General features: G+C 48.1%; 1 protein-coding gene and 1 long non-coding RNA gene across 3 annotated transcripts in view; one reads left to right on the top strand and one right to left on the bottom strand.

The window, feature by feature from the left end:
• The window catches only part of SNX19 (sorting nexin 19), an 83,628-nt gene that overhangs the window by 43,176 nt on the left and 18,293 nt on the right, over positions 1 to 22,159 (top strand). The window lies entirely within an intron of this gene.
• On the bottom strand, positions 19,264 to 20,536 carry LOC137843622 (uncharacterized). The gene is made up of 2 exons (XR_011089597.1): positions 19,740 to 20,536; positions 19,264 to 19,460 (listed from the first exon to the last, which is right to left on the bottom strand). It is a non-coding gene; the product is annotated as an uncharacterized lncRNA (long non-coding RNA).

The raw sequence follows: 22,159 nt of genomic DNA on the forward strand, positions 1-22,159 counted from the left end.
ACGGTGGCCAGGCAGAGGGAAAGGAGCGAGGGGCTTTCTGCTATTTTATGTTTTTTTTCCCTGCTTGGTCTTTGCTTTAGTTGTTTTGAGTCCTGCAGTGATTTCGAACAGCTGGCCCAGCTATCATCCTGCTCATGTTGCTCTGCGCTCGGGCGAGGAGTGAGCTGGGGGGACTTGGCAACCAGGCAGCTGTCCTGGAGCCTGAGCCATGAATGAGCTCAGAGGGGGAAGGAGAGAGGCTTGGATGGGAGAAAACTGTATTTGTGTTTTCTTTTTTTTTTATTTAAGTGAGAGGCTGACAGCGTTGACTGGATCCAGGCACAGCGCGAGCAGGTGCTGTGTGTGCTTCGCCCTTCCACATTCCTCCTCCCTCGACCATGTGGGTGCACAGACCCCCCTGCAGCACAGGGGGTGAGGGAAGGCCCCGAGCACCCCAAATTCAGCCTCTGCCTCTTCTGTCAGCCCGGTGCTCAGCCCTGGGCACGGCTCACACCCGCCCTGGGAGCTCACATGTAGCTCTGCCAGCGCTCTTCACTGCTGATGTGTGGCAGGTCTTGGCTCTTCCCACTCTGATGCCCCACGCAGAGGTTTGTGAGCTGCATTTTCGGAGCTCAGTTCTGGTCAGGCAGGCTGTCAGCAGCTTGCATTGCTTATATTTTATGCTACAGATCCTAAATGGTAGTGGCATTGGAGGTGTTTCTCTTGACCAAGATCCTTTACACCTCTTGCATCATCGTTCTCTGCAGCACAGCACCATCCCCTGCTATCAGCCACGTCTAACAACTTGAGCTGGAGTGCTTTGGGGTATTTTGAAGCTATTTTCTGCCTTTTTGCAAGGTGGGTAAGGTTTTCAGCCCTGGGCCATGCTAATGTCCTCAGGCTGATAAGGTGTGCATTCACAGTTTGCTTAAAATAACACAGACCCAGCTAAGCTGTAGCTCAGTGTGAGGATGCAATTCCTGTTTTTCAGAGCCTAAAACACACAATAGCATGTAATAACACCCACCAAAACAGGGATGGCAAAAGAAAACCCACCAGGCTGCAGAAACTGCCAGACTGCTGCTTTGGAAGTGGTATGTTGTGAACTGGGGGCAAAGCAGAGCAAGGTGTGGTGGTGCTCTCCTCAAGTGCAGAGTCTGGCAAAATACCGCAGGCTACTGCTTTTAAACAGCTCATCCTTAAATAGATTGCTGTCTCCATTACCAAGGGCATGTCAGCTCCAAAGCTTTCCTGGAGGGTACTGGAAGTTTCATTTTAAAGGCAGTCACCTTTGGGATTCTTTGGAGATGTTGATGATGTGTCGCAGGATGATCTCCAGCACACGGCGTGCGAATGGTAGAAAGGGCTGAAAACAAAACTCCTGCGAGACTGTGCGTGCTGTGAGCTTTAGTGCTCGAGAAAATGAGGGGCTGCTATTCCTTCCTCTGGATGTGGGCTGTGTCAGCGTGTCTTCAGTCCAGCCCTGCTGTTCCCCTTTCTCGGCAAGCCTTGGCTTCTCTGATTCCTGCTACGTGCTCCTTGCAGCCCGCTGCCATCCTGTGTAGACACCAGGTTGGCTGCTCTGCTCTCATCGTAGCTGTTGGCATGTGGAAAGCTCCTATGTGGGGCTGTGGGGTGCTGTTATCAGGCACGTGTCCCACACCTGGAGCTGCTTTTTCCCTGATTTTTCCCTGCTGCCTGCTTTGGGCAGGGCAGAGGTGTGTGATGCTTTCAGAAGCCATGGATGGGAACTGATTGGGGTGAGCTAGTCTTAATTCAACACACTGCAGAAAGGTTTAACAAGGGCCATGCTTAAATTAAGACAGATGGGTGCAAATGAGGTTGTTGGACAAGTTTGTGGTGTTTGCTGAAGCGGGGCCAGATGTATGCTCTCTTTGCAGCTGTAAACACTGGAGGTGCCTGAAGTTGTCTGGCATGAGCAGATAGGAACATCATTCCTGCGAAGGTAAAGGAGAAATAGGAGTTTTAGCAGCATGACATTGAACTTTGAATGGGGTTTTGGCTCTGTCACAACTCTCTTCTGCAGTCGAGAGGAGGTAGCTGCAGGCTCCTTCCCCGAACAATAAACTGTGCTTTGAGGTGTGCAGCGGAAGAGCACTAAAAGCTGAACTCCCTGCAAGTTATTTCCTTTGAGCTCTTGATTACACTAGAGCACATGCATCCCCTGTACGATCCGGGATGGATGATGTTCCATCCATTTCTTTTGAATACCTCATGGATCTCAGTAACAGCTGCGAGCAATTTATTTTTGGGTATAATCAGTTAATGTTTTGGTGAAGTGCTTTGAAGATGTACAGCATCCTCAAACGCCGAGTATTGTTTCATTATTATTACTATTTAACATCTCTACGTAGCTGAACTACTGTCAGACAACCTCACTTAATAACCTATTTGGTGTCTGGATCTTTTCCGTAAAGGCAGATTTTTGGCACGGGGGCTGGTGGAATGATATAATGGGGCTTGCAGTTATATAGTACCTGTCATCTGAGTCTCTCAACATGCTTTACAGGCACCGGTTAATTCTCACCAGTTGGTAGGGCAGTCTGGCTATCCATCTCCGGGCAGATGGGGAGGAGAAGTGACCTTTCTGGGGTCCCCCAGGGGAAAACCTGGCAGAGGGGGATCAGAACCAGGTTTGCCAGAGCCTGCCCTCCCTGCTGAGGTTGCACAGTGCCCCCTTCACTGCAACATGCCTCACAGGAACCTCCTGCTCCTTGCAAAGGGGGCTGGCAAACAGTCTTCCGTGTACTTATTCCAGATCAAGAAGCATGCAAAGGGGCTTGCCTGCCATGCAAAAGTTTGTGTGCTGTGGAGGATGGGATACAAGGCATGTAGGGGAAATAGGAAAGCAAGACCAAGTGATTTCTGAAGCCGTGCAGGTTTGGAGTAAGCTTCCTGCTGCCAGCATGTGGCTTGTTGTCTTTGCTTTTCCTTGTGATGTCACTTGGAGAATAGGCATCGATGATGTTTTCTGATTTGCTTTCTGGCCAGCCAGATTGCTAGCAGACCTCTCCAAAGAGCTGCTGCTTGGGCTCCTGAATGAAACGAGTCAGAGCGAAGGCCACCCGTCGGCATAAATCACCCTTCTGGGGTGGATTGCCAGGCCGTGCTGTCGGTCTGAGCTGGTCCCTCTGTGTCGGGGCAGAGCAGCTTTCCTCGCCTCCTCCCTGGCTGTTCAAACTGATTGCTGTCAATCCCCAACCTTTCATCGGGGGAAAAAAATCGCTGAAATTGAAGAGGTGATATTAGGAGATAGAGCCGTGGGACTCTAGCAGGCAGTCCATCATCCCTCAGACATCAACATCTCGTCTAGAGGACTTGGAAAGCAGCTTTTCCCCCATGTGCGTCCCCCAACCTACTCCAGGGACAACGTATAGCATGAAAACAAAAAAATTAACTGGCGCTGCTATTCTGACAGATAAAGAGCAACTCTTCATAAAGGACCTCTGTGTTTTCCTCCCTGCCAAGAATCATTTAAGCAGCGGTCATTAGCGACTTATCTTTCCGAAAACACTAGCGAAGGCTGACGTCTCCGTGAGAGGCTCCATCAGTCAATGTGCCGTGGTGGAGAGCAGCTGTCCGGAGCTCCAGCTGTTTGCACCGTGCGTGGATCCCCTCCCTCAGACACATGCTGGGACCGGGTATTTACAGCTCGCTCCCAGGCTCGTGCATTGCTCGTACCGAAGCTAGGGGTGACTGACAGCCCAAACGATGCGAGCGGGGAAAATTCCTCCTGCTTACTCACAGCTTTCGTCCCTGGGGCTGCAGAAGCTTTATCAAAGCCCTGCTCGGGGTGGAAGCTCGGGCTGATAACCAGGCACTGCAAACAGCCCTCAGCTGGGGTGAGAATTCCCCTGAAGAGCCACTGGTGGGACTGGGAATGGGGCTGGTTCCTGAGAGCTGTGCAGTTACCACTGGCACCGTATTTATCTTCCTAAGATGCTCATTAAGAAAACAATGTTATCTCCCTCTTAAAGGTAGGGAATAGAGGCTGTTGGCTGCCCTGAAGTTTCCTCAGTCTCCACGTCTCCTCATGGTGCTCTGCTGGGATCTCTGAATTGCCCTTAAATACTCCTCTGCCTCCTCTGGACTAGGAGCAGGGGCTTGAGGGGGATTTAGGCATGGCCTCTGAGGACTTTCCCGAAGTGGCAAAAAATGCCTGGTGGCAGGAAAGGAATGCAAACCAGGCATTTCAGACCGTGGGCCCTTGTAAAAGTCGATGTAAAAGCCAGGCAGGGTTAAATCTGCAGATCTGCCAGCTTAAGGCATTTCAAGTTCCTTATCTGTGCCCGGTTTATGCACTGTCTGCCACTGAAGGTCGTGCCATGGGGAATCCTTCCCTGAAGCCTGGGACTCGCAGCCTGATCGGTTGTGACCCATCCTAGAGCCTGCCTGCAACTTTAAAGGCCAGCTTGTGACTTTTAAGGCCAAACTTGAAGCCTATCTGCTTTGTGAACTTTTCTTTCCTTGCTTGTTCAAATACTGGGAGGGAAGCCAGCTCTGGAAATGAAGTCACTTCTGAAGATGGCTGCTCTCCCCAGAAGGAGGCTCTGAAAATTCCCATTGTAATTAAAACCGATTATTTTTTCAAAAAAAAAAAAAAAAAAAAAAACATCTTATGGACTTGGCCCTTGCATCAGTCCCTCCCAGCTGTCCTCAAATTAAAAAGGGAAAAAAAAAAAAAAAAAGACACTGGCACTGCGAGGCTTTTTTTTATGACAGATTTTATTGCCTAGGATTCAGCGCATTGACAGGCCATAAAAGTTTATTGAGAACAGCCACAGCGTGTCAATGGGCTGACCAGTGCCCCTGGCCGGGGTGCGCCCTCGGGCTCCTGGTGGAGGGATGCTGGTTTTGGGGGGTTTTCTGCCCTTCTGACTGTGGGGGAGCTCCTGGAGGGGGGATGCCCGCTGGGAACCACCAGCGCTGGCAAACGAGTGCAAGGCGCTTGGACGCAGAGACCCGTGGTGCTGACAAGTCTTGTGGTGGCTCTGCTGGGGCTGAGCACATGCCTGAGGTTTACATCAAGTAGATCTCTCCCTGCCAGCCAGCTTGCGCTTAAATTCATATTCCTGGTAGTGCAAGGCCAGCCTCTAATACTCCGTGAGTGTCCTGTGCGAAGCATTCCAGCTTTTTGCAATGTAGAAGCACCCATATCACAAAGCCCACCAGACAGGGAGAAATCCTAACGCTTCCTTAGGACAGCAGAGCACAGTTTGTGGGGTGCTAACTCATTGTAGAGACCTCACAGTATTCTCCTCTTCATGGAATCACAGGAAAATACCAGGTGAATCCCCTAGCCAGACACTCTTAGGGGTCCCGGGGGAAGAGCCATGCTGTCTTAGCTCATGAATTTCTCACTGTAGAGAAATTGGGAAAGAAAACACCATGGCTGCAGCACTGATGCAGGTCTAGTTGATGGAAGCCTAGTCTTGACAGTTCCTCATGGCAACCAGAAAAATGCCACTGGTTTCTGAGCTGAGGGTCCCTAATTTTAGTTGCTCTTTTTGGAGACAGCTGAAATGTTTTTGTCAGCAACCGGAGCAAAGAGCAGGAGGGTTCATGGGCACGCATCAGGTCTCCTCCAGTTACTTGGTGTGCCATCTCCAGGGACTCTTCTGGGCTTGGAAGGGAGCTTTTCCTATGAAAATGACATCGTTTCCAGGGAAGGCTGGTTATACATGTCTGTTGCAATTAACTTCTTGAAGTACAGTGCCTTCCCCCAACCAGGACAAAATAGGAGAGGATCACAGCTCCATCTGCAAAACAGGAATATGGGTATGAATGTGGCTAGGTCTGTTTTTTGCGGTGGTTGAAGCAACTGAGGTGGCCATCGACAGGACTGCTGATAAATGCCCCCGTTAATACTTTGGTTGGGTGCGTGAGGCTGTTGAAGCAATACATAGCGAAGGTGATAGGAGCAAAGGGAAGCTCACTCCTCTTAAATCTTGACTGCTTGCTTCTGCAAATGACCTGGTACACCTTTAGCCTGAGTTTGACTCTGAGTGTGGAAAGAAAGAGTCAGAATGTGCCTGGGACTGACTGCCCACTGAGGCTGGTGCTAGCTCATCCCTCTGGGGCTCTGCACTTTATTCCAGCAGCAATCATTGCTGGTGTTTTTGGCCAGCGCGCCTTATCGTGAGCAGCAAAGACGAAGAACTGGCCTACGTTCACATCTGCTGTCCCTTCTAAGAAGGCAGCTTCCCATCAAACTGCAACGTTTGGCAGAGATGGAGTCAGAGCCCTGACGGTGGTGAGCTGGGTGCCAGATCTGCTGCGTTCACAGGTCAGCGAACTTAAACAACTGAGTCATTTCGGAGACCCTGAGCAAAAAAAGCAGTGTCCAGTCACCAGACCCCTCACCTCATCGGCCGTGCCAATTTGGATGTGCTGTCAGAAATGGTTTGCTAGTGGAGCAGCGTTAGGTAAGAACCCTGTTTTTGTATCCACAACAGTGTTGGATCAAGGTTGCCGCGTGTCATTTCATCACTCTGGCAAACTACGAGCTCAGGCCTTGGAGTGTGGAACCTTATTTTTAATAAAGGAAAAATCTTTGCACTTCTATTCTGCATCTGTCAGCGATCTCACTTGGCTGAGCCCTGGAGGAGTTCATCTGGCCCTCATGTTAAGGAAAACCAACAAATTAGTACAGATGTTTTTCTGAGAGCTACGGGGATCAGGGATCAGTGATTTAATACTGCCTGATATTTGATAGGGGACGCCCAGGGAATATGTGCTGGAAACCAGGAAGTAATATTACATGAAATCAAAATATAAATATGTTCCTAAAGGTTTAGGTAATTTTTTTGCAATTTCCCCTTGTATAGTCCTAAATGAGGTTTCTCCTTCTCCTCCTGTTCTTCATGCACTTGTTCGTGTAGGAGGCTTGTTCCTATCAAGCCAAGTCCAAAATCCATTGAGCAAAATGAGCAAAATGGGGCTTTCCATGTGTGTTCATGGGCTCAGCTGAGCAGCACCTGAAAAAATCAAGATCCTTTGGAGGAGAGAAGGAAGGGAAGCTCAGAGGTGAGGAAGGAAGCAGCCATAGCCACTGTGGGTATAAATTTACCTTTAGGAAGCATTTTGGCTTTGGGGCACATCATCCATTGGCCTCTCCCCGCTGCCTCTTCCAACCCTGACAATTCACAAGGGTCAGAGTTAGTGAAATGTGCAGCTGGAGTCCCAAACATGGGGCGGGCTGAACGAAACCTGAGGCCAAACCAGCTTTGAATTGACTCTCCAGAGTATGCTTTGTAGTTCCAGCAGGCAACCTGAGCAACTTCAGCTGAGAGAGGCTGCCTGTAAGTCCTTTAAGGCTGTGCTCAGCTCTCAGTGCCCCCTTGGACCAAATGAGGCTTCAGCTGAAAGCTCCCACTGAGATACAGCCTTAGGTAAAGACATGCAATGGGGGGAGATCACAACAGCATAGTTTTTCTTGTTGATATGCCAATAAGCTATTTTTATGAAGGTTTTGGAGGTTATTTGATTCCTGGTAGCCTGAAAGGGCACAAGTGTGTCTTTGGGGCATTTTGTGTTTATTCAGGTGCCAAAGGTATGAAAGCAAGTGTAGGAGGGGAAGATGGTTGTGCTTCACAAGCTTTGAATTCAAGGTAACTTGATCGAGTAGACCTATTATGAACATAAGAGGGATTTACATTTCTTGATGGTTTTCACTTGACATTTGGGACCTCAAGATGTGTCATGCTGGTGAGTCTTTGTCTGCCACACCTCCACCGTGGGCCTTCTGTATTGCTCAATGGCTTCACCGCTGCTGGGTTGGGTTTACTGATACCTAAATAACTCACAGCAAGAGAATTTATTCACACCCTCCAAAAACCACAAGATATGGAAAACTGGTGTTATTCTTGACTCTCAAAAACATAACAGTAACCGAGATGAAGTCATATAGGCTCAGCAATGACCGTCAAGGGGATTTGGAAATTGTTCACAGCCCCTCTGTCCGTCCCCAAGATGCCCAGAGTAGCCCAGCTGTTTGGCACAGCGGGATGACATCCGACGTGTCTAGCTGTGTGCGAAGGATTTTGGAGTGAGGGATGACTTCTCTCCCCCACCTGCCCCCTGGTGCACCTGGAGCTGGCAGGGGCTCTGCAGGCGTAAATCAAGAGGAAGATGACAGGGCTGTGGCTGAAGATTTCTGGCTCTGGTGCTCCTGGCCTCCTCGTAAAGGTCACACCGTAGCTGCCCTCCCAGGAAGGGGCGAGGGAGGAGGGCTGCCAAGCCCCAGGCAGGGCAGCGATGCTGCAGGAGATGAGGCGCATCCTTTGTGCAATACCGGACCCAAAAGCGTGAGGCAGTTTGGCCGATCGTCCCCCATTGCTTCATACAGGAAGATGACATGGACAGCAACTTCCAGCTGCCTCAATTTTTTCCCCACATTTCTCCTCTTACCCTTGGGCAAGGGCCCAGAGACTTCACAACGTGGAGCGGATTTACTAGTCCCTCACCAGCAGGATGTTATTCAGCTCTGGCTCTCGCCGCTGTTTCTGGAGGCACATCTCGTGGTACGTACCTGCACGCCTCTCTGGTATTTGTGCTTCAGTTTGGAGATTTGGCTTCAGCTAAATGAAGCTTTTTGCGAATGCCGTGTAAATCGTGCTCTGAAGACATAACTAATTAGAAGCCAACACACTTCTCAGTTGTGGAAGTGTTGAGCCAAGGAAATCCAGAGCAGGGAGTGACAATGTTCTGCACTTAACACCGGGGAAATTCCGGTGATAGCAGCTCCTTTCCCTTTGCTCATTCGATTGTGACTTTCCACAGCATATGGTGACTCAAGGACGGCTTGCCCATCTTACCCCACAATTTCCTGGCTTGCATCAGGGTTTCTGTAACTGTTTTGGTAGTCCTTCTACAGGGATAGGAAGGCTGAGATTTTTGTAAGGCCTCAGATGGCTTTAAATTGTATAAACTTTGTGCTCCTTTTACGTTCAGCCTGCGAGCTTAAGGAACTTATTCAACTCCAAAAAAAAAATTCTTAACTTAGTGACAAATCTGCTTCCTATAAACCCAAGCTGTTGGCATTTGCTGTTACCCTCCTTTAATGCTTTATTAATGAAGTTCTTTTACAGCTGTTCCATTATTTCACCTGGGATAGGAGTCAGGGTCACAGGTGGATAATTATGTGGGTCATCCTGTTTCTATCCTCTTAAAACTCTGGCATAACATAAGCTTTCTTCCAGTCCTCAGTGTTCCAAAGACTTATTAAAAGTCAACATTAATGATCCGGAGTACTCTTTGGCCAGCCCTCTTTTAAATCTCAAATACAAGTTCTCTGGGCTTGCTGATTTCAAAATACCTCATTTACTAGCTGTGGCTTAACATCCTCCTTAGTTACTGTTGGATTAGGAGCTATTTCATCATCACATGATACAAATAAACCCCATGGCTTTCTCTCAAATGCAGAATGGCTGCTCCTATTGTTACGATACCGTGGAGCTGTGCATATACCAGCTCCATGCCTGTATCTCTGATGCTTTATGTACTCCTTTTCTGCTCAACTAACTGCAGTTGTACGTATTGCATTGAGTGAATGCTGTTGTTGGGAGTTCTGAGTTCTCTGATGTGTCCATCCCAAAGGGAATGGTGCAGGAGCTGCCCCTATTTCCAGTCTGGGAAACCATCACCATGCTGTGGGGAGAGGCACCAAAAATGGCATAGAGCATAGGTTGGGGGCAGAAGAAGAGGGAGAGGGGGAGGACAGCTTTTCTGCAGTGACAAATGTGTTTTCATATGGCCACGGAGAAGACCAGTCTAGCCAAGACTTCCCCAAGAAGTCTCACAGAAGGAAGTCGTGATCCTCGGAGAGATGCTCACCGATGTCAGAGTACGAGGGTGAGCGAAGGAGCAGAGATTTAGCAATAAGCCAGAGCAGCAGCAGCAAAGCAGAGGCAGATAGGAAGTCATCCTTTAATCGCTACCACATGGATGCGAGGAGCTTGGCTAAGGGGCGGAAGAACTGGCATCCCACATCTGAGGATGAACTTGACCTGTTAGTGAAGTGTGGGGGGAAGGCTTGCCAAAGCGGAATACAGAAAATCGTTGGCCACAGACAGGGAGTGGGAGCGAGTGATGGTACGATGTGGGTGGTGAGGTCTCCAGTCATGGAAAACTTGGTGAATCCTGAATGAAATGCAAAGCGGGGAATTAAGCGGTGTCTGCTACTGCCTGTCTGGCCAAACCGGGAGCAGGGTGACTTGTGTGCGGTCATTAGGTGGTTTGTTGAACGCGAGCATCGTTCTGGAAAAGTATCAGGGAGAAACATCTGCTGGATCACTTCTGTCGCTGCTGCTTTCGCTTTGATTTTTCCCATCCAGATAGAAAGGTGTGCGGAGCAGGAGCTCAACAAGAGGCTGACATGGCTTGCGGGTTCCCATAATAGTGGTTTGCTCTCTGCTGCAGGTAGGCTTAAAAGCAGCCGGAGTGCCAACTGCTTGCCTGTTAGTGCCAAAACAGCCAGGCACTGTGTCATTGTAGGGCAACAGGTGAGCTGTTGGGGAATGAAATCAAGCCCAGAGCTTCCCTGCATGCTTCAGTTAGCTTTGTTGGATTCTGTAGTCATTGAATACCCTCAGCCCATTTCATAGATGCAGAGTTGGGACAATTTAAGCACAGAGCTCAATTTGGATAAACCCTCCATGTGAGCATCTCACAAATAAACACGTGGCAGTGGTAACGTGGAGGAACTCTACCCCGGTGACCTGTGTCACTTGTGATGACTCCAGAAACACTTCTGACATTTCCTGCTTGGATCATGTAGCTGTTTGCCTGATACTTGCTTATATAACCATTTGCTGTGACATGGAAGAAAACAAGTAAATGTCAAGGAATAATGGTTATTGCTCATGATTTATTCTCAACCAGTTAGCTTAATTGCCTTTCTGGGTTGGGCAATCAGGTATGAGGATACAGAAGAGTAAATTTCCCTATCTTTGACTGGGAGGTTGTTGGCACTGTGTTGTGGGCCATTCCCTAACTTGGGAAACATGGGCTAGAAGCTGCTGCTAAAAGGTAGATGTAAGCAGGAGAAAACCAGACGTGGAGCAGTTGTTAATGGTTCGCTGCCAAAACAGAAAGCTTTATTAAGTGAGATTTTGCCAGGCCTGAAAAAAACACTCCAGCCCAAAGTGTTTCATAATCCCAGAGGTTCTGGATAATGGAAGAGGGAATACGCGTGTCGGTGCTGCCAGTCGGGGAGGTGCTGTGAGCCTGCAGGAGGATGAGATTAGCATTTGAAGCGACTGTCGCAGTGGGGAGAAACACCCTCCCTGCTGGGTGGGGAGCAACCCTGGCTCTAATTCCTGGTGGATGAGGCTCGCACGTAAATCACCAGGTGCATAAATAGAGAAGGAAGAACAACTGGCCAGCTCTGCCTGGGAGGGTTTGGGGTTGACCTAGGCTTGAGCTGCCTGTGGTCTGTTGCTGCAAAGAAAGGACTGGAGTGCCAGGATTTATAAACAGGGCTCTTGCAGTTCTTCAAACCCAGCATTTTAGCGAGCTGTCACTTGTGGGAGTTGCAGTGTAGGCTGGGACAGTAGCGGGGGATCATTTTTAAGTATGTGCATGCATACACTTCTATCTTGGATGTCCAAATGTATATCATAGGCTCTCTGTAGGTTTCCAAGCACTTTCAGGGAGTGATGGAGAATTGCAGAGGTCTCTGCTGCCTGGTGGCACTTTGCCTCTTCCCATCGACTCCTCTGGGAGCTTTGAGCTGGCGAAGCTTCTGCGTGAAGAGTCTTGTCATCAGGCTTTTGAACAAAGGCTATCCCCGTTGTAGCAAACCTGATTGCACTGCTCAAGCCCTGGAACAGCTCTGACAGCTTAACAGGGAGCAACCTCCACTGGAAACCACCCTCTATTTAAGACCACCAGCAGAAAAATTTTCTGTCTAACAATAACAGCAGCCTTTAGGTGAAGATACAGGTACACGGAATTTGGACTAGGACCAGACCTAGGCAATGGTGTTGCCCAATAGCACCCAAAGCATCGGGACTTGCACCCGCTCCAGTTTGCACTGCACCTTGTTGGAGAGCAGATGACTTCCAGTGGCATGGCAGAGGTGGGGATTGGGCCCATCTGCCTCATTTTGCCTATTTGGAGCCTCTGGCAGATATCAAGCCTGATGAGAAATGAGCTTGTGTGTTCCCTGTGTCACCCTCAGTGTTACTCATATATGGAAAGTCTGGCAGTAAGTCCCCAGTGGGAATATAATACCCAAAAAGAGTGAAATAAGTCACTCTGTTGCAAAGGATTTGATGACTATATCTAAGGAAAACACCTTTAAGATTTTCTGGAAGGCATTAGGTCTTCCACTTTTGGTGTAATCATTTTGGTGTTCCCATAAGACTTTAATGATGTTATAGAACAATTTGCAGAAGTTAATAGGTGTTTGAGCTGGGAGTCAAAACCTGTTTTGATGTCAAGCCTCAGGCATTTATGGAGCTGTTTGGAGCATTCGATAATCACTTAAGTAGCAGCAGGAATCTTCCTCGTAAAGGGTGGCTCTAGGCTGCAGCACTGGATGGTTCCACTAGCAGGGAAGGTGTGGTGTGAAGGGACGCTGGAGTCGCACACCAAAGGCTGGGTGTGGGAATTAGGATGCTGAACGTTCCCAGCACTGCCGCGGCTGCAGGGGAAGCTGACGTGAGTCACAGAAAACTAGTGATAGTGATAATCCTCTGCCCTGGTTCTGTCTGGCTGCTTGTCCAAACGAAGCTTTCTGGGAGGGAACGTCCTCTTTTTTATTATCTTTATTAGCATAATTGTGGTGCCACTGAGGGGGCCCAGCCGCAGGCTTTCGCTCATATTTGTGCATGTTGCTGAGCTGCAGCGAAGTGGCCTGGTGCTCAGTGATGTGCTGCTGTAACCAGCATCAATGAGACCTCAGCCTGGCTGAAAACGAGACCCAGGCACTCGCTGTGCTCTAGGACAGTGGGTCCCCAGATCTTCCCAAATGCTTCTGTAAGCGTCTGAGTGCAGAAGGTGATGGGATATGTCTGTTTGTCCTCAGATCCGGATGGGTGAGCACTGTCAGTGCCTGGGGAACCAGCAGAAATCCAGGTCTTGCTTTATGGCTGGTGCACCTGGTTTATGCAAACTCCATGGATCTTAATTTCTTGACACTATCTTGCCCTAAATTTGAGGCCAAACTTATACATCGGTGTGTTCCCAAATGCTTTGGAAGAACATGGGTGCCCGGTGGTGTCACAAAGCAGAAAACAGCTCAGCGTGCTCCCTGAAGCACACAAGAAACATTTCCCTGCAGTGAGGGGATCGGCTCGCATCGCTGCTTGGAAACGAGAAGGAGGAATTAAAAGCTCACCAAGGAGAGATTGTGCTCTGCAGGGTGCCAAGATCTCCGCGTTCGTTATCAGAAATGTAAGCAAACAGTAAATTAAAACAAATTGCATTTGTTCCCCAAGCCTTTGTCTATACAGGGGATTAAGTCTGGCCGTGGCTGTTGCTGGCTGGCAGGCAGTGCTGCTATCGCTGCAGAGCACAGCTCTCCCCTCAACTGGGGCTGGCTCTGCGGCAGCGATGAGTTGCTGGCTGAAGGAAGATAAAGGAAGCTGGCAGATGCAGGAGCTAATGAAATAATAGGTGTGCAAGGGTACTGGGGGGATGTCTGCGAGCTGTGGGTTGGAAAAATAAAGTTAAAAATAAAAATAAATGTGGGGGTTTGTGTACTGTCGCTAAGCCTTGCTGGCAATCGAGGGTAAAGCACCTCGTCTGCACTATCAGCTAAGGCATCTCAGCATTTCGGGTGGGTAGGGTCTGCTGTCTGTGAAATCAAGCATAAAATTAATTTGGTTTTCATTCTTGTCCTTTAGATAGGAAAAAAATCAAGTTAAACCTCCTTGGTGGAGCAAAATTTTCCTGATAAATTCCCCTGAAGTAAGATTTCCCATGCAGCAGCATGATGGGACTGTGTGTGTGTGGGTGGGGGGAGCTCTGTAAAAACATTAGCAGTAGATGATTTCCTACAGGAAAAGCAAAGAGCAGGAGGCATACCTGTGCTGCTTCTGCAGGAGTTACAGCTATTTGCCTTAAGTGCACTTGCTAGAAAACAAAGCAAAACAAACAAAAAAAAAAAGTCTCAAGAAATACTGCCTTTAAAAACAAGTTATTCAACCTGGGAAATGTTTTTTGGAGGCTGATGTTGAAGCAGATGCCAAGTTTCCCTCAGTGCTGTCTGTCCAAATGGCTTGTTTAATTTCACAGCCCTTCTCGAGCGCTGGGGAGAAGGGCAGTACGGAGATGTTGTGAGATTTTTGTGCTGAGCATCCAAATGCCACGCTCCTAACCACAACTGCTGCTTCTAAAGCTGGGCTGTGCAGGATTGTCCCAGGTAACCCAGAGCTCTTCATAGCCTAATGCTGGAATAGGCGAGAAGCACCAGCTCGCTGGATGTGGTTAAAATGTTTGCAAGTGGCTGTTCTAGCTGGATCTGATGTAGCTAAAGCCAATCTGTTCGTTAATGTGCTGATAAGAAGGGGGAGCAGTGCTTCTGTGGTAGGGTGCACTGGGAGGACCCTGCTGGTGGTGCCTGACGTTGCCAGCAGCTCTGTGACCTGCAGACAGGTCCCGAGGTACATTGTAAGCTCAATCCATCATCTCTATGTTCTTCTCCACAGCCAAACCTCAGGCTGAGCATACAGAAAAGTCGGTGTCAAGCTGGCATGGAGCTGTGAAACGTGTGGTGTTACCTGGGAATGCATTTCTGGGAGACCATTCTGCTTGCTTGGCTCCTCTCTGGCACCTTTACCTGCTGCAGTCTGCTCCCAGTTTTACATCAGCGCTTTGTCTTTTAGCCCCCTTGCCTTCTCCCATGTATTTGTCAAGCTGACAGAAACACAACCCTAATTTGCCAGCACGACGGATCCCCTGGTGCAGCAAAAAGGATGGGATGGCCTCCTGGGGAGCCGGGGTTAAGCTGAGATGTCCTCGAGCCACCTGTCCTCCAGCATCGGGGCTCTGCTGAGAGTCGCCTGCTGTTGTGCTGCTTCTCCTGGCCCCCTCCTCCTTCCAGCCATTGGCTGCAGTTTGTATTTCCCCTTTATTACCTTTGGCTCGCTTGCAATGGGCGGTGCAGTATTTTTGTTCTCCACTTAATAATCTTTTGGCGGCCGGTGGACATCATTTCTCATTGTATTGGTGGAGGATTAGCTGAGATGATGGGAGATATTTCCTGTCTTAGCCAGCGGGATGGGCTTTGCAGGGCTCGTGCCTTCTTTTCACATAGTGTAATGCTTTGTTTGGGAATGTGCAGAGGCAGCTAATCTATGGGAAGCGAGCGCAGCCCTGAAGCATGATCACTTTTAGTAGTGGCAAGAAGCCACGGAGCAGGCAGAATTACTGGTATTCCCAGGCTGGACAGACCACAGGGCTGGGATGTGGGGCCCTGGTGCTCTGCTCCTAACCTGCATTACAGCAGGGAGGGCAAATGGCTTCTCTGTTTCCCCCACCCTTGTATCTGGTCATGGTCCTTCCCTCGGTAAGTACTGGTAATGCTCAGGGTGTCTCAAAGCATCACTGCACGGTGGTGGTGAGAGAAGCAAAGGGGAGCTGTAGGGTTTCCTTTGGGATGGCTGCAAAGGGGGTGTGCAGGCACAAAGCTGCACTGCCGCAAATTACCTGCAGGGAGGGGCAAGCAAACTTTATTTATAAAAAAAAAAAAAAGTAATGCCCAGGAAAGGATAAAAGGTTAGGCTTCTGGGAAAGCAATTGGACAAGGGTGGGACCAGGTCTCCGTGCCACTAGGAGGTTGTTATCTAGCATAGTTCTCTAACCACAGCCCCTCTCAGGTTTCTGCTTGTTGGCCCAGGTGGTATCTCCAAGGGGAGAGATGGGCTCTCCTGCAATCCCTCTTCAGCTCTCACCACCGAGCCTCGCACTCCCTCGCATCCAGCTGCAAGTCTTCACCGGCTCTTGAAAATCCCCAAGGCTCTCTCTTCCTTCTGCTGTGTCTTATCACGGCGCAAGGTAGTCTCCCTGTCCCACGGAGCCCAAGTCTGGATCCTGTGTTTCTGTCTGCAGGCACTTCCGCGGCTCTGCTGGGACGGTTCCTCGCCGCCACGGTCCGCTGGTGAGATCAGACGTTACTGGAGAGCGAGGTTTAACGTTACGCTGTAGATTGTAAGTGGAGACAATCTCGAGATGAAAAAAAAAAAAAAAAAAAAAAGACTTTCCTGGTTCCAAGCGATTTAGTTTTCTTGTAATAGTAACTGATAGGTGGGGGGGGGGAGGGATTAGCCATGACATGATCCCTTTGCAATGCTTCGTGAAGACAAGAGCTGCAGACTTCTTTAATCTTCCTGCCAATTCAGAGCATGGGATATGGTACCAAACGCTGAAAACCCAGACAGTTGAAGAGCAGAGGAAGGAAGTTAATGGTTGCTGGAAGAGGCTGGGGATAAAAATGCACCACATTCCTTGTTGCACATAGTTTGTGCTGATCTAGTCCCGAGATATCGACCATCTGAGAGCAACTGCTGTAGCAAATATGCCCAAGGTTTTACTGGAGTACAGGGCTGTGGAATTGTCATTTGAACTATTGAAAAAAGTAAGGCTTTGACTTCAACAAACCCTAACTGCTACTTGTAGCCTGCGTTGCTTTCCTCCACATGTATCTTTGCTGGCTTTTTCCAGTGAAACACATGAGGGGAAGAACCTCAGAACAAGTTATTCAGTTAAGTTCCTGGCACAGTGATGTGACTTTTCTTGAATTTCAAGAAACAACAGTTGTCCTGCTCTGGTAGCATCCTGCTCATTTTCAGTGGGAGCAGGGTAAAGGGCTGTTCTCTGCTATCTGAGGTGTGAGCACCATGATTTAGGTGCCTTAAATGTTTGAAATGGGACTTGCAGCCTTGTTAATGCTTAAGGTCAAGGTGCAAGGTCTAGAAATTGCAATTGCTGATGCTCAGTGACAGCAGACACTGCCTGTTCTGCAGATCTGCTTCAAAGGAGTCAGCTGCAGACCTCCCCCAGCCTGCTGCAGGCTAGGTGGGACCTCTCGTGAACCTGGAAGGGGAAAACAGGAGAAGGATTCAGGAGAGGGCTCGCTGCCGGCAGCCAGAAGGAAGTCAGCAGCTCCCACTGCTTCCCTTCGGAAGGGACTCGTGTCAAGGTCGGATTTTGGATGTGCTGCAGCCGAGTGGTTTGGGGTAGGTGTTTATAGCTGAGCAAAGGAGGCCGTGCAGAGGAACAGGGAGCTGAAGAGGCAACGTGGTCACACCGGAGTTGGCTGCTCAGCCACGTTTGATAGACCAGGCTTTAAGTGGATCGTGAATGACAGGCACCTATGAAAGTTTTCTCATCCCTGCAAAAATAATTCATAATTTGTCTCCTTACACCACTGAGAAATATGACAGAGGAAATCCCTTGGAGAAGGGAACGGGAGCTAAACCGTGCTCCAAAGCTCCTCCTGACATTCTTCATCTGTGCTGCTGTATCTCCCATTGACGGTTCTCTAAAACTCCCGGTCACTGTTCATGCTGGTCCTAAAATCAGCTCTATTAGGAGTTAGAAATACCAGCACTCTTCCAGAAGAAGCTTATTTTTATTATATTCCCAGCCTAATGCTAGAAACCTAAGAGCTTCAGAATAGAGCTGGCTGCAACTCCAGCATTTCCCATGAAAGAAAATAAGTTATGGGAAAAATCCCCTTTTTGACAGCCTTCCACAAAAAAAATAATTTATAATTTTCCCACAGGAAACGTGCAAGTTTTGTGGGTAAGTGGGTTTTTCCTCGCTTTCTCGCTGTCTCTAACTTTTTCCAGCTCGAGCTTGGTGTCTCAAAGTGCTGCTCTCACTTTGGGCTGGCAGAAGTTGGACACCAGCACTGAAGAGTGGAGTTTTTCTTCCCTGGTGGAGAACCGTCTGGAAGTAGGTGGGAACCTACCATTTGAAAAGTGCATTTTGAAACAGGAATAAACTTTCTGCAACATGCTATTTGTCTGATCTTTTCAGTAAGATGAGAACTTGCCCCTCAAAGGGTAAGGTGGCTGCTGGGGCTGGCTGCGTGGTGGTGCCTGCAGTAACTCAAAGCTTGCTCCATCTGCTCTGAACCGGGATGGGCTGATGTTTGGTCCTGTCAGTGATGGGAACTTGCAGGTGCTCTACCAGGGAAGCAAAAAGAATGGCACTGGTGATCCACTTGGCTTTTGCTAATCTGATATAATCTGATAAATTGTCATAATTTTGAACACCCTATTGCTCCAACTACGTGCTGGCATCGGGCTCCATTACGTCAGCAAAGATAAGGTCTTACTGGGAAGACTTCACCATCAGTGCTGATCCTGCAGTTATCCTGCTCTGCAGGCTGTTGTGTTTGGGTGAGAATATTTAAGCAAATAAAGCTGTTTTCTCAGAGGCAGTGCTCCATTTTTAGACATGCAGCAAGAAGGATGATAAAGAACAAAGGTTCCAACAGCAAGACCGTATCATTGCTCAGTCTGGCAAACAAACAGATTGAGGATCCCTCACATATATGTTAACAATGTTTTAATTTATGTGGGTTTTTACTATTATTATTTTAGCTGCCAAGATTTCCTTGCCAGCTATCTCTATTTTGGTTATTTTTAATCCTTGCTTATTTGCGCTTTTTATCCCAGCCTTTTCAAACTTTTATGACTGTAATGCTAACCCCTCATGCCCTGCAAACACGTGCTCTATAACTTTACTCACGTGAGTCATCTTTGATGTTGAAACCGAGTTAAGTATGTGCGTTAGTGTTTATAAGATCGGGTCCTTAGTTTCTTAACCCTTGCCCAATAAGTTTAGTTTACCATAGTTTTTGCAATAAATCCCTGTCTGTTTCATTTCGGAGAACAGCTACATGCTTTTCCTGCCCCCCCACCTTGTCGAGAGACACTACAGATGTGTGATACTTGGCACTGCGGTCATCTCTTTGCCCTTTGTTTTTGCTTACGATTTTGTCTCTGGGTCTCTAGGATCATGTTTTCCCTCCTATACGGCTCTGAATAATCAATATAGAAAGCCAGGAAATAAATCAAAGCCTCAGATAGTAATGTAGAAAGAACGAAGGGAAAAGCAGACATATGGATTTCATCACCAATGGAGAATAACACATATAATAATAACAACAGAGTGTAAATGAGTATATGTACTCACTGGAGGCTCTTCCAAAACGATTGTTTTTGTACATGACTGGGGAAGTTATTTTGTGGTTTCTGAATTCTTTGGAACGATTGCATCCTGGCACCGCCTAAACTCTTTTCCCAGCCCTATTCCATGCAGCACAGCTTTTTGTTGGGCGATGCTAAAGATTTGGTGTGAGTGGCTGTGCTCTGGGAAGGGTTCAACAGTTCTGGGGACTTCTCTGAAGAAGACTTCCTAGCAGTGCTTGCGTCCTCGGTGGTGATGCTTTTCATCCATGTGTCCCATCAGAGCGCTGTGGGCTGGAATTCACTGCTGCTTCCCTAAACAAAATTAATCAAAAGCGCAAGTTCTTCACTGGCCAAGATAAATTACGGAGGAACATTGATGGTGTGAAGCAACCCAAGCTTTGTGTTTTTGCTTTGAAACCATAGATCCCTGCACTTGGTCTGTGCTCATGTGCTGCCAAACACAAGGGGTGTTAGAGAAGAGACCCCAGAGACCCTGCAATGGGGATGCTTCCCTGACTTGCAGAATTTGGGATGATAGCCACAAAGAACATTTTTTTTCTCCCTCACAGAACAGGATTCCTTTTCGCTTACATGCACTTTTGCATCTCTGATGGAAGAGCAAGTTCAAATACAGGGGTGTATGCTAATCTGTTAGGGCTGTCAGGTGAAGCTGTTGTTGCAGACCCAGGTGCTTCAGCTACAGGGGATTTGGGTCCAGAGGTTCTTGGCTCTGCTTCCCTGTCAGTCACCACTGACTCTACTACTCACAGAGCTGAAGTTTGCTTTCTCCTTCCTGTTTGCCCAAACCTAGTTATTAGCTGATGCCCTTTTAAAAGTAGGGTGGGAGGGGATTAAACCCAGGTGGCTATTTAGTGTGGGCTAGTAACCACAAGCCATCCCACCATCAGAATGGGGAGACAACGTAAGAGTAGGTAGGTAATTCCTCAACACAGGTACTCATCTGCAAATATAAAAGTAGCATCCAGCCCTTGCCAAGGCTTGGTCACCATTCTGGTTGTTAGCCTCTTCTAGATGGATTTTGCTTAAATCTTTCTTAGAAGAATCAGTGAAAATTCCTGTTGGAAACATGATTTCCCACTGAAAATCTCAGTAGGAATATATAAAAAATAATATAGTAAGAATATATAGAAAATATATTTGACAAGTGTATTTTTGACATTAAAATATGTTAAAATAGCAAAATATGTACTTTGCTTTTTTGACAAATCTTAAGACATTCTGATTTACAGCCAGAAGCTCGTAATTTTGTTATCTAAGATAGTATAAAATCAACTGGGAAAAAAAAAAAAGTTCTACATCACGGGAACAGGAACTCAGATGTGAAGAAATTCTGGATATTGTAAAGCTTCATCAGATAGGAAAATCAGTTCTCCCCAGCTCATTTCACAATCCTGTGCTTCCTTTGTGAGTGCAAATCCAGCACCTTTCACCAGCAATAAAAATCACACATTTTTCTGGTTTAGTTCTGTTTTGAAGGAAAAAGAAAAAAAAAAAACTCTTCCTGGCAGGATTCACCAGTTGTCCTGTAACTGCACTTTGTTGAGAAACAGCTTTTCCTCATCAGAGCTTGTGCCCTGCATGCCATTTTTGGCTGGAATAGACCAAATGTAGATGCCAAAGCATGATCTCGGGTGGGCTCTGGATACTATCAGAGCTCAGAGGTTGTGTGACCACCCTCCATGGCAAGGGGTGGGGGGTACAAATGCAAGAAGGGTCAAAATGAGAAGCGCGTGACAAAGTGTAGGTCAAACGAACTTCCATGGGTTTCAACTTTTGTCCTTTGCAGCCTGAAAAAACTGCCTTGTCCCAGCTCTGGGTTGGCCTTTGGCGATGCTGTCTGATTGCAGCAGGAAGGTGGGAACTCAGAGGGGCTTTTGTGCTGGGTTTTTGAGGGATGGGGGGTGCTTTGCCTTTCTAGCACAGAACTAACAGCTGACCCGATGCATTAAGCAGTGACAAAACACTGCAGTGCTGGTCTCTGACTCCAGGACCTGTTTCCAGCAGGGCATTTGAGGATGTGCTTGTGGCTGGACAGGGCTGGTTTTGTCGAGTCTTGCAGGTCCCAAGATTTTCTTGAAACAAAGCTTATTTCTCTAAGCTTTCCAAAGTTTTTCTAGGATGTTGTAGTTCCTGGCACTGTACGACAAAACTATCTTAAGAGTGAGGCAGATGCTTTGGATGCATATTAGTGATGGATAATCTCATGTTACTCAGTTCAACTTGAGCTGAGGATCTCTCGTGTCCTTGGTTGTAACCCTGCAGAGTGGGTGCTATCAGTGAGCAAATTGCTGAAGCATCTTTGCCAGGCCCCAAGCTTTAATGCCTTGGCTGCTGCAGGTTTGGATCCAGCCCTCACCTCTGTGGTGCACAGAGGTTTATGAACAGCCTGGGTTCATCTGGCTAAAATCTGAGCATCCGTTTCCCTTGCCTTTGGTGAAGCTGGGAGAGCTGCAATGTGTGTTGCCAAGTCTGCTCTCCTTTGTCTCTGTGGTGTAGATTAAGGTTGAAGTAGGTGTTTTGTTACAAAAGCTCTGGGTTGTGCTGCTGTGTTTTATCCAGAGTCCCTTTGAAGTTGCTGAGGTGCTGGGGCTGTGAATGGGGAGCTTGCTTTGGTTTCTGATACCATTAATCATGCACTTCCCCACTTGGGAACGTGTCAAATTGCTTATTCCATTGCATCTCAGTGCAGGAAAGCACACTTTTGTCAGGCAGCTGGGGTTATGGGGCTCCTGCTGCTTCTAATCCACCTGAGTGGAAGAGGTCGCACCTTGGCTCAGGCAGCAGCGGCTGTGTGGAGTTTAATTTTGGTATTTTACCCCCACCCAGCTCTGCTGTACATGGAGCTGGGAGCTCATCATTAGTCACACAGGGCCTCTACACAGCATGGGTTTGTGCCTCAGTTTCCCAACCAAATAAATGGCTATAAAGGAGCCCCTCCAAGCAGGACTCTTCTCGGTCTCGGGGTGCTCGGCCTACAGCAAGGGCACCCT

Source organism: Anas acuta, chromosome 23, assembly GCF_963932015.1.
Source record: "Anas acuta chromosome 23, bAnaAcu1.1, whole genome shotgun sequence".
Classification (NCBI taxonomy): Eukaryota; Metazoa; Chordata; class Aves; order Anseriformes; family Anatidae; genus Anas; species Anas acuta.